Source organism: Haemaphysalis longicornis, unplaced genomic scaffold, assembly GCF_048455015.1.
Source record: "Haemaphysalis longicornis isolate Haplotype H1 unplaced genomic scaffold, Haemaphysalis longicornis Haplotype H1 scaffold_8, whole genome shotgun sequence".
Lineage (NCBI taxonomy): Eukaryota > Metazoa > Arthropoda > Arachnida > Ixodida > Ixodidae > Haemaphysalis > Haemaphysalis longicornis.
This window is the reverse complement of record NW_027526445.1, coordinates 155,062,983-155,073,205: the sequence shown is the minus strand read 5'-3', so window position 1 is coordinate 155,073,205 and position 10,223 is coordinate 155,062,983. Positions and strand designations below refer to the sequence as shown.

At 47.7% G+C, this 10,223-nt stretch overlaps 1 protein-coding gene across 3 annotated transcripts in view; it reads left to right on the top strand.

The window, feature by feature from the left end:
- LOC144149439 (neuroglobin-like) overlaps positions 1-10,223 on the top strand; it is a 350,592-nt gene that overhangs the window by 285,307 nt on the left and 55,062 nt on the right. For all 3 annotated transcript variants that reach the window (XM_077681001.1, XM_077681000.1, XM_077680999.1), the window contains exon 3: positions 9,401-9,592. The gene's annotated coding sequence lies outside the window, so the exon portion shown is untranslated. The remainder of the gene's footprint in view (positions 1-9,400; positions 9,593-10,223) is intronic.

Here is a 10,223-nt window from a genome sequence, read left to right as displayed (position 1 = left end):
GCTGGCGAGTCGCTTCGGCAAAGGGGTACTAGCGTCATTTCCGTGACGGATAGGACGTCAGTTAAATCTTGGTGTATCCTGACATAAAACTTTCGTCTTAAAATGTAAAACCCGAAAACGAACAACCCTAAATATAACGTACTCTTTGGTTTTAAAGGTTGCTTCCCCGCAAGAAGACCCTGTGTGCAGGGGTGCACTCTTTTCATGCCGCTCGCTTCGTTGTACTGGCGTCACTTCTATGAGGGATATGACGTTACTCAAATGTAGTTGTATCCGGGAATAAAACACTTTCCTGTTAAAAAAGAATAGCCACGAGTCGTCGGCCAGAACATCAGCGTACCTTGCTAATCCACATACGACGCTCGTAGCAAAGAGTGTGAGTGAGTGCATAAGTTTATTGGGCTGGAGACGGGGGTAAGGGAAGAAGTGAGATGGGAGTCCCCTTCATTCCTCCCCCCTCAGACGGCGGCCAGAAGTCCTTGGGCCCTGTTGGCGTCCTCGGCCATCTGGACGGCCCGGAGTTGAACGTCCGGGTCTGAACTGAGCAGCACGGTCTCCCACTGCTCTGAGGAAGCGATGTCTAGGGCTTGAGGTGTGGTGTTTACTTTAAGGGGGCAGGCCCATAAAATGTGTTCAAGGTCGGCCCTTGCTGAACACAATTTACATTACTTTCGTATAGACAGCGGTAACAATAACTGTACGTCACCGGTTTCGGAAAAGTATAGGACTGAAGTAGACGCCATGCTACTGACTGCCACTTCCCCAAAGTGCGATGAGATGCGGGATATCTGGCCCTCCCTAATCCGTAATGATCCATTACCTCCCTATAGGTCACCATGCGGTCCTTAACCCCCGTGCGGAACGATGCCTCAGGTGTTTCTGGGCAGTCTCAGAAGCTCAGACCTTGAGCTGCCTCGTGAGCGCTTTCGTTCCCCGGAAGTACAGAGTGCGCCAGTGCCCATATAATTCGGACCCCTCGGAGCCTTAATTCTTTGAATCCCGTAAAGATTCCGGGGGCCTCGGGTGAGATCCTTCCCTTTGCGAAGTTTATGATCGCAGATTTGGAATCGCTTATTACGAATTTCGCTTTTGTAGAAGAAAGCGCCGGTGCAATGGCTGCCTCTTCTCCTACCTCCGGAGTGTCCGTGCAGATCGTTGCGGAGGCTATTCAATGGCCCTGATGATCGACTACTGCCACGGTCATGGCGTTTTGTCCACGGTACTCGGCCGCGTCTACGTAGACCTTGTCATCAGAGCGTTCGCATCTCTTTTGGAGGGCTTTGGCTCTTTCAGTCTTGCGTTGTAGGTTATGCACGGGATTCATATTTCTGGTCAAAGGGGTTATGTATATGCGTGCCCTCTGCTGGCTAAGGATGTCCACCTTTTTTCCTTGTTGAGTAGCATAGGTGATTTGAAGCTCTTGTAGGATGTGTCTGCTTCTTGTGCTTTTGGAGAGCCTTTCTAGCGATGGTATTTTTTGGGCTTCTACAAGCTCGTCTATGGTATTGTGCAGTCCCATCGCTCCAAAGCGTTCATTTGGTGCCGCAATGGGTATACATAGTGCCTGCTTATGGGCTCGCTTAATGATGTTATTGATTTTTTTTTTTCGGCCTTTAGTGCCAAAAAGGGCGTCGCGCAGACTATGCGGCTAAGAACAAAAGCCTGCACTAATCTGACAAAGAGACTTTTAAACCTTACAAGAAATGAGAAAAAAACTGCTCCCTTCGGCTGTTTGCGAAGAGAAGAGCCCTCGTACAGTCGTCCATTCAGTCTCCATCGTGCGCTGGCGGATAATGCGGTCGCTAGAAGCCGGAAAATCGAGAAGAGGTGCGAACGGAAGAGTCTGTTCGATCTCGTAATTTATTGGGCACCTCGTGGATTCCCGGCAGCTGCAACGGGTGGCTTCGGTTTTTTTTTTTTTTTTTTTTTGGTCACGTGTTCTCCGTTATGGGGGACGCGAAATTTTAAAGCTCGGCTGTTTCCCGCGGATTAAAGCTGTCTTCCGTGTTACGATCGGACCCAAACTCGTGCCCCCGCGTCGACTGCCACCTGCAGAAGAAACTTTAAAATCGTCTTTCGGCCGTTCTCGGAATTGTCGGTTTTCCCGCGGCTTTCTGTGTTCACCTTCTACACCTATGATGACATTATTATAGCGAAAGCCTTCAGTGCCTAATTCTGCGAAAAACATCATCGTCATTGTTGTTTCTCGGTCAAGATAATGGCCGCCATTGTATAGAGTAGATAAAAACCACACGTGTGGTCCGATGAGATTTGAACCTGGGTCTCCGCGATAACAGCCTAATGCGCTAGCGCTGTGTTATTATTTTTTTTCCTTATTGATGTCTAGAAAACAAGGTGCAGCAAATACAGGCTCAACCTTGTGGTTGATTTATTTAAACACCGCTGCCCTGCATTGAGAAAGCAGTTGAAATTTGTGAACTCTAACTATAATTAAATCACTGGTTATTTTCAATATATCATCGTTACACTTTGTGAGAGATACACTTCTCTCAGCTTACAAATTTTCTGGACGTTCAATGCGCAGACTACACGAAGACGACAGAAGGAAGATGAGACAATGCGCAACTTGCAACTAACTTTATTAGGAAGAAGCGCGTTTTTACACACACCAAATCATCACGTCACCTTATACCCTACCGTCCACACGACACTTCAGGGGTACGTGGTCGGAATGTTCAGTCATTACAATACATCGATGATGGCATGGTGCAATGATGAATGCAATGATGACATGGTGATTGCCACACCACGCCGTCACCATTGTCTCGTCTTCTCTCTGTAGTCTTTGTCTACTCTGCGCATTGAACGTTCGTTATGATTTAAAAACTCGCCCAAACGTATACCTTTTTAAGTTACAAATTTTCACTGCGCTATTACCGCGCTTTGCCAGCGGCGGAACAAACGCCGTTGTGGTTGTTGTTCGTTTCTTCGTTGCCAATACCCCACTTGCGGGACTGGCCAAGAATCCGTAGCTTTTAGAGATAGTGTCACCGCATCAGGCGGTTTTTTTTTATTTTTTGTTTACAGCGGCGACTATTTTCTTGACTGGACAGCAACAACGACGACAACGGATTTTCTCAGAATTGGACTCTTGAGGCTCTAATTTCAGAGCAACCTCACACTGTGTTGTGATTATCAGTGCCACCTGGTTACCTTCAAATTGTTTCATAGACAAGCGTCGTCGTTCTGTAGTTTCGAATGGGTATGCGTATTCTCGGGATGGACTTGAAACGAACTGACGCGACGGACGGGAACTTCCCACTAACGGCTGACACTTTAGAGATCCCCTCCCTGGCCGCGCATTTCCAGACGCTTCGTTGCACAGAGCACACACGTGACATGTCTGTTCGCGCGATGGAAAACGGTAACTCAATGTGGTCATTGGCTGTGCCCCAAACCTAAAGCGACCTAGAACATACCAAGTCACCATCTTTAACAAAAATAACGTGTAGATTTTAGTTAAGAAAAAAAACATTTGAAAAAAAAAAAAAACAAGGCACTGAAAAACGAAAACGAAGAGGTAGAACTGCTTCGGCCTGAACCCAAGACGCCAGCGCCCGTACTGAGTACTCTACATCGAGGCTACAGAGCCGGAACGGCCGGCTTCTTTTAGCAAGCGCTCAAAAGAATAGCGCGCGCAGTGACATCCCACATGCCACGTGGGTGCTCTGTGCAGCGAAGCGTTTGGAAATACGTTCCCGGGCCGACCTGGAAAATGACGACAGTGGCGTTTTATCACCTCAGCCAATCGTTCGCCGTTGAAACGACTATCACGATGGCGATGATAATCATTTCTTGCTGAAGACGACTCAAGGGCCAGGAACACACCATTTAGCACGTTGACGTCGCGTAAGAAAAAGAGGACGCAATATTCATCGTGTCCAGAGATATCTCTTTTGTCCCCAGAAAGAATAGGTATTTGCGCACACAACGCAGTAGAAAGAGACATTTCCATTTCTGCCGGTAACGAGATTCTACGCGCCGAGTAATAGAAGACGGAAAGGGATTGAATGGCGTAACATCGATGTAATAAAAAAAACGGCCATTAAGAAGGGCACTGGCATGCGTGTAAAATTTGTGTATGGAAATGTATGCGCATTGTATAATGCATAATAACGACTACTTTTCGGCCGCCCGCAACCAATAAGGGGAAAATGACAGAATTGAAGCTTGGATGAGCTGGTGGTTCATTGTCGCCATGTTTGCACAGCGCCTGTCTTGTGTTTGCACAGTGCAAAGATGTTGACAAAAATGACGCGCTTCCGTTCTTCATCTCTTTCTATGACCAACCACAACCTCCCCTTTGCTTTCCGAGGTTTTCTTGACTGCCAACCCTTATTTTCTGTCTTATTTTCACGGAGCCCCTCATTTCCCATTTTCTGATTCGCTACATGCTTAGCGAGGGCCTCTGTTCTGGCAGTCTTGGTGCCAAAGAGGGCTTAAGAGGGTTCAACGCCGGTCGACCACTCTCGACATGTCGTAGACACTCGAGTCACGCCCCGGGGGGTTATAAAGAAGGTCCCCTTCACCCCGAGTAGTCCGAGTGGCGCTGGCTACCACCCCCAAGTGCAGGAAACAAAAATTACTTAACATAAATACCCGAGAAAGTGCTGGGGAAACAGCCCCGCCGGTAGCGTAGTGGCTATCGCACCAGACCGTTTATTCTGGAGGTCGTGGGTTCGGATCCCACCCGGCGGGCATTTTTTCACCACTTTCTTTTCGACTAAAAAAATTCTTCATCTCTTTCTATGACCATCCACAACCTCCCCTTTGCTTTCCGAGGTTTTCTTGACTGCCAACCCTTATTTTCTGTCTTATTTTAACGGAGCCCCTCATTTCCCATTTTCTGATTCGCTATATATATATATATATATATGCAGAGAGAGATAGAGAGAGAGAATTATAATAAAGCCGACAGATAGGCTCTCAAGGTATATATAAAGCATCAACATAGCCACTACGGACAACGCAAAACGAGAACCTAACGGTCATAGAATAAAGTACAGGTTCCTTTGGCCCGCCCTATGGCAAGCCTGATGGGTCGCAACGTCAGAGTACGTGCCCTTTCCTCATGATTTTATACTATTTGCTTTGCTGTGTTAAGTAGTCCGAATCACGCTGAACAGGGCGAATAAATGGTTGGAAGGGGGCACGAGGGGTCACATGATCACCCACAGCGCAGCTCCAACAAGATCTGAAATAAACATATCTTACTTGGTCACTACGGCCGAAACAGCTCCAGCGCATACGATTCTATCTGATCTGCTTGTGTTCTTAGCTGTAGCAGCAAGGGTGTCACACCTAAACATCACTATCCTTGAGCTACTTCGGCTGCAGCGCACTTCAAGCCTCTTCCGATTTTTGAGCCTGTACATGTCCCTTCTCCGCAACTGTACCCTTTATAAGGTGAAGCCTACTTCTCTAGAAAGAAAGGAAGTATTTCGAACGCATTTTGGGAAAAGCGTCGATGCATAATTGATATCTTTACTGTCGAAGACCTCATGGGCAGTGTAGGAGGGATGTGAGATATGATGACAAGAGTTGGATGACTGATTGGTAATCAGCAGTCATCTCATATGATAAAAATGGCAACAAAGGAAATTTGAAATTGTTCGTAATGTGGTTTATTTACGTACCATAGCTTGGCAAGCCCGGCACGTTCCATTGTGTCGATTTCTGGCCAACGCCTTTGTAAAGAGATCGTATGGCTGTGAGTAGACATTTGCAACACCGGCACACGTGCTTGAAGTAAGCGTGTATACAGTCGACTCCCGTTTTTATGAAGTCCACGGGGACCGCAAAAATCTTCGAATTAACCGTACTTCTACTTAAGCAGGAGGCCCAGTAACAGCATTGCCATTAGTCCGCAACCCGCCTCTCTTCTTGGATTTATTTAAAATCTCCACTTTCGTCGGAAGTTTGTGCGTACGATATGGTTTGCCACGATAGTTCAAACTTATAGCTAAATTCTGAGCCTGAAGCTTCAACCGCGCAAGAAAGACGGTTGCTGTGCTGTGCGCAACAAACACGGTTAAGGACCTGAAAACAGAGAGAAGCGTATGCTTCCGCAAGTCTCAGGTGCCCTGCCGCTTCACGACTGTGCGCTGACTCAGTTGCGATGGCGCCGACAAAGTGCAAAGCATGACGGTCTCACCTGTTACCATTCATAGATGGGACTTACTACTCCATGTTCCATGGGCTTAAAAACCACCATGCACCTATAAGAAAAGGTTGGCAGATACATGAAAATGCTTCAAACGGTCTAGTTTGCTTACTTAGGAAATATGACACTCTTGTACTCAAATAAAAAAAAAAAAACTCTTGCTTGCTAGACAGCTAGCGCCATCTAGTGAAGACTGGATAAACCAAAATTCGTTTTGTGCGTATTTTTTATCTCAGTTAAGAAGTGATACACTTCTAAAAGAAGCAAACTGGGCCGCTATGATGGCCTCGACGAATTCGCAAAACTTTTCGTATCGGTACATGATGATTTTGAAGCCCGTGAGTATGTACTATAGGAATCTCATCATGTGAATCTCCCTTAAAAACGATGAATTTTATGAAGAGATGGCGGTCACCTCGGTGCTTTATATTCAAAAGAACTTCCCATTAACCGATATATTGGGTTTTATCTCCGAATGATCGATCGATTTCGCCGATTTATTTGTAGGTAAAATTGCCGGGGCCGGAACATCGCTTCCAGTTAACCGAAAAGTCCAATTAACCGACCTCGAAATATCGAGAATCGACTGCAGTACCATTAAGGGGCCCTGAAAGGCGTTTTGAGCACACTAAATGAAGTAGCGCAATCGTTAGATTGGGTCGTCAAGGTCATCTGGGCCAAGTATTACTCTTTTATGCGCAGCGGAAAGCTCACACTTTTGTTGCAAAGTTTGTCGCTTTTTTCTCACCCTTTCCTTCGTGTTTTTGGACGCCGCCATCTTCACATGTCTACATCATCGATTCCCAGATGTTCGTCAGGAGCTAGACATCCTGCTGTTTGGCGGCTTTTTCACGCACTTCCGGCAAAGAGATGAGTCGTCTGCTCAGCGTCGGCTCGCCGGCTGATCTTCCAGCGGAGTGTCGGAGTGCTCGGACATTTTAGGACAAACGAAACAAGTGTAAACAAACGCTTAACCGTTCGTATTGAATGCAACACGGCCATAACACGACATGGATATTCTCTTACCTGAGTACGTTCCGTAAAGAGAGCGTTGAAGCCCCGTGCCACTTCTTTCGTGCAATCGCAGAGAACGCCCTGAGCCGAATGCCCGGGTTTGACGGATACCTTTTATTCCACTTCAAAACAATCCAGAGATGCGTTTCGAACGAACACAACGTCACAACATGCGTTGCAAGTCTGAACTGCGATTGACAGACGATAAGTTGCCTCCTCCTGCCCGTCGTAAATTTGGCACTCACCTCGCGCGCGGTTTGCGGGGACGAACAGCAAGTCACTTAACTCTGGCGCGCAAGCCGAGATGGCTTTTAGCCACGCACACTGCACATACCCCATACGAGGTTGAGTCGTACGTCGCTCGAGAAAGATAATCCAGACCATGGGAAGCACTATCCACCCGCAGGAGCACAACGTCGCATTTCATCGCGAAACAAAGGCGTCCACAACACACACACCATCGCCTCCTGTAATGCCAAACGCATCTCACACTTCCCAATGGGAGTGAGTGGTACGCCTGCAGTGCCCACATGTCGCGAGGTGGGGCCCCGAGCTGAACCGGGATCGCGCAACCGTAGCTGACTTCTGGGGCGGTTTGTGCCTTGTTGCCAAGGCAACCGATGTTTGAGATTGTCAAAGAAATGGCGCTCGCTCCAGCACTAGAAAGCTCAGAGCCGCGCCGGAGCATGTTTTGCCAACGTTGCCGCTCTCCACCACGCGTCGCCCCAAGCTTAACTGGTCACATGATTGAAGCGTTTTGTGCACGGGTTCTGTATCGGTTTAAAATGTCTTTTTCACATGCCGCCGGCAGGAATTACCACCACCGCAAAATAAGACCCGGCACCAGTGGGGCCACATCTGATACGCCGCTTTTTGGATAAACAGTGCGCGGTGCATCAAACGGAACGAGCCCACGATCCTCCCCGTGCGGCTGCGAGTTCGCCGCCGATTAAAAGTCACGTGCTGCCCTGCAGCAACGCACACCGCGAAAGGACAAGGCCAGGCCGCCGCACAAATGCGGCCAGATTTTTCGTTCGCTTTTCCAGCCTTGAGCGGAGTGCGGGATTCATGGTGTCAACAAAGCTTTCCCGTAGCAGACGACAGTCTGAGCAGCGTAATAGCGGAAGTACGTCACCGCTGAAGCGCGCAGCATCATGGGAGGGAAGGCTCTCGCGCCGTCAACAGCGAAAGGAGGAGGAAACGCGGCGCGACGATAATGCGCGGTTTTGATTTACGATTTCTCAGCTAATACTCATCGCTTTAACAAAATTCTTGCGGGAGGACATTGCTAATACATTGTCTTATTTGGTTACATGTACATCCATGCATCGGCGGAAGGTATTTCAGGACCCCTTTAGTAAGTTATAATGTTGCAGCGGTGGAAACACTCCTGAATTTCGTTATTTTTCTGTGCAATAGAAACATTCGTTTCACCTATAAGAAGCGCCCGAGTTTTTAGATGTCATTCGGGGATTGGGAAGGGAGGGTGTATGTATATAAGAAGCAATTTGTCGGAGGTGGCAATTAAGAAGCGGTTCCCTTTAAAGGGGTCGTAATTACAAAGTTGATTGATTGATTGATTGATTGATTGATTGATTGATTGATTGATTGATTGATTGATTGATTGATTGATTGATTGATTGATTGATTGTGGGGTTTGACGCGCCGACGCAACGCATGCGATGAGGCGCGCCGGAGTGGAGGTCACCAGAATAATTTTGACCACAGTGCTAAAAACATGATTAACAATGTATTACCTGCATGTTAGCATTCAATTTATGCGATAAAATGAATGCGGTGTCTAAAATTTCATCCGATGACGTTGCGAAAAGCCGGTGGACGTCGCTTTAGTCGAGTGCGTAGAGTACCGTTAAACGGCCCTCTAGACACAGCCTAAAACAGTACTAGAGGCCCCACTAGAGTTGTCCAATCATGTTTCTCGGTGGTTGCTTAGGTCGGTAACTGCCAGTTGCGCAACCAAGTTTTGTGACGTCAAACAAAACCGCACGAACGTGCCTGGGAAGTCGCCACTTCTTCGTCTGTTTTTCTTATCTCGATTATTTGTTTGAGGTTCGCGATAAAACTGGTGTCATTGTTATTAGGACAAAGCTGTCTTTTCAATGCACCAAACTTGTATCTTGTCTTATGGCCCCTGTAACGTCTTTTGTCGTCTTCTTTCTTCTTTCCGCCTCTTCGTACCAGGACCCCGCACTATGAACGCACCCCGGCTGTCGACGTCACCGAAAGAGCGGCGTTCCTCCTGAGAGCGGCCAAACGCCACAGGTGCCAAACAAGGAGGCACTGCTGCTCTTCTTATACGCGGCCTTCCTGAAAGGTCTCCGTCGACCGAGACACCGGTGGGATCGATAACCCTTGGCGGCTCAACCTGACAAGGTGACGTCCGTGTTTCTCTACTATCCTTTTTATTGTACCGCCCGGGGGAACAGAATTGACCCCCGGCCGCCAGCGCTGAAAATCGCTGTCAAATAGACGAGTACGGAGTGCTGCGTCGCTCTTTAGAGACTTAAAAAACGAACCTACCTCTTCCTGTTGTGTGCATTCAACCGCACCTCATAGTTCTACTTTTGTGGTCTTCTTTGAAGCCGGAACAAGACTGCAGTTGCTGTTTTTAAGAGATTCTTCATTTCAAGAACGGGCTACTGTTCGACCTGGCGCGTCCAGGAAATGGAAGTGGGTTTCAGAGGGGCAACAAAAAGAAATGAAAGGAAAGGGAATACTTGCTTTCTTAGATCTATTTCCTTTCTAAGTTTTTCTTCTGGCCGTCCCTATTCTTGGACGTAATGTGAGGTACTCATTACCCGAACTGCCCAACTGCTCCCAAATCTTTGTTTCCCGTTTGCTCAGCCTTCCATAGCCGTGGGCGAGCAAATGGCCCTCCGACCTGTGTTAGGCCTTATTTTCGTTATCGTTGTTTTTTGTCGCTCGGCTTTGGAACTAAGGGGTTACAACAGCCGCCGCATTTTGATCTCCTTGCTTTTTGAACGCCCTATTTAGCCATGGCCGA